This window comes from Dipodomys spectabilis, unplaced genomic scaffold (assembly GCF_019054845.1).
Source record: "Dipodomys spectabilis isolate Male_0828 unplaced genomic scaffold, ASM1905484v1 ptg000104l, whole genome shotgun sequence".
Taxonomy (NCBI): domain Eukaryota; kingdom Metazoa; phylum Chordata; class Mammalia; order Rodentia; family Heteromyidae; genus Dipodomys; species Dipodomys spectabilis.
In genome coordinates, this window is record NW_024870781.1 from 1,016,403 (window position 1) to 1,018,706 (window position 2,304).

The 2,304-nt window shown below is 39.8% G+C and overlaps 1 pseudogene; it reads left to right on the top strand.

Moving 5' to 3' along the window:
* The first annotated feature begins 240 nt into the window (after positions 1 to 240).
* Positions 241 to 679, top strand: LOC122114039 (annotated as a pseudogene).
* The last annotated feature ends 1,625 nt before the right edge of the window (positions 680 to 2,304 follow it).

The window sequence follows — 2,304 nt, forward strand, 5'->3', positions numbered from 1 at the left end:
CAAGAAAACCACATGACTAACTTCAGATAGAGATAGATAGATAAGATTTGGGGGAAAAGTTAGGTAGGAGGGGGTTAGAATTTCAACTTCAAGTACCAAGTGGCCTCCCTTGAGGGCAAGAGAACTCTCTCATATCCCTCACATACTTGTGATAAGAATTCAAAAGAGGAGCTATGTCATGCACCTTGGATCCAATTCTATCCTTTTTACAGTCATTCCAACTAATCCAAAACAGCCAAAATGGTGAAGCAGATGGACAGCAAGGATGTCGTTCAAGAAGCCTTGGACGTTGCAGGAGATGAACTTATTAGTCACGTCCTGTGGACCTTGCAAAATGATCAAGCCTTTCTTTCATGATCTCTCTGAAAAGTATCCCAGTGTGATGTTCCTCAAAATCGATGTTGATGACTGTCAGGATGTGGCTGCAGACTGAAGTCAAATGCATGCCAACCTTCCAGTTTTTTTTAAAAAGGGTGAGAAGGTGTGAGAATTTTGTGGAGCTAATAAGAAAAAGCTCAAAGCCACTATTAATGAATTAGTGTAATCACATTTTCTGAAAAACATTGCCAGTCAGCTGCTTGAAAACATGGGGGTTTTTTTAATTTACAAAAGTATGAACTGTGGAGACTCTGTATCTGACTGCTATCTCATTATAAATGACAGTAAAATATTAATTCTACCTTTTAAAAAAAAAAAAAAGAACTCTCAGTAGTTAAATCTGTAGTGGTTGAGATTTGATCAAACTTGCCTTGAGAAAGCAGGTCACACTTAATTTGTTCTTCTATAAGAACTATTTACTTTCTTTCTACCCACACATAAAAAGAAAAAAAAAGAGAAGGAAAAAAATGAAAGATTCATATTGGGATCTGGTGGATCATGCCTGCAATTCTACAAATCAAAGGATGAGATCCAAGGATGGCAGTTCAAAGCCAGGCTGGCAGGAAAGTCTGTGAGACTCTATCTTTAATTTGTATATCTATTATATATCCATAATTTATATATAATTTTAAAAATTATATTGTGAGGTGGTGTGCAGAGGGATTACAGTGTCATGATTCAGATGAGTGCATTTCCTTTTGCACACTATCACACTCTCATGCATTCCCTTCTAGATTTTCCCCTGCCCACTCCATCCCCCCCACAAGGTGTAAAGTTCATTTCCTACATAGTGTCTAGTGAGTATTCCTGCTGAATTGTTTCACTCTTTGTTCTACCATTCTATGTTCCCCCTTCCCCTCCCCAAATCAGATCACTTCATATATAACACAAAGGGTACAAAAAAAGTGACAGTTACAAAAGGAAATAAGCAATTTGCTGGTGGGAAGAAGAACTGTAAAGAGTATTTTAAAAAAAGAAAAGAAAAAAAAAACCCTCTTCTTTCCACTTCTTGGAGTTTTATTCAAGAAGGACCTTTTTACTTTTGTTTGGTTGTTGAACTTGAACTCAGGGCCTGAGCTTCATCCCTGAGCTCTTTTGGCTCAAGGCTAGTTCTCACCCACTGTGAGCCATGGTGCCACTTCAGGTTTTTGAGTGGTTTATTCGAGATAAGAATCTCCCAAGGATGGGCTGGGAAGGTGGCTCAGTGGTAGAGTGCTTGCCTTGCATGCATGAGGCCCTGGGTTCGATTCCTCAGCACCACATAAGCAAAAAGAAAAAAGCCAGAAGTGGCGCTGTGGCTCCAGTGGTAGAGCGCTAGCCTTGAGCTGAAGAGCTGAGGGACAGCACCCAGGCCCAGAGTTCAGGCTCCATGACTGGACCAAAAAAAAAAAGAATCTCCCAGGGATATCTAGTACATGTATGAGTCAAGCGGAAAAGGTCAGATAATGTGATGTTAGGAAAATGAACCTTTAGATATGTATTTTAATGCTTTTTTATTTCATGGATTTGTTTCTAACTCATTTATAAGATTATCTCTTTGTTGCTTTGTATGTCCCTCCCCCACAGTATAACCCCTGGTTTCACTATATATGATGTCAGTATAACTTGTGGAGGAGATGGGGAAAAACAAGTCGTTTAAGGATACAGGTGGACCTGTTGCAACAATGAGAAGTACAGGTTGTCATGTCGAAAACGAGCTTTACAACGTTGGTGCGGGGGGTGGGGGGAGGATTGGGGGGGTAGGTAGGGGGGGAGGTTGGGAAGGGATGTGAAGGGTAAACAAAGGAGGAGGCTGCAATGCTTGATAAGAAATGTACGCATTATCCTGCCCATGTAATTGTAACCCCTCTGTACAGTATGTTCACAAAAAATTAAATTAAATTAAATTAAAAAAAAAAAAAAAGAATCTCCCAGGGACTTTTCTGC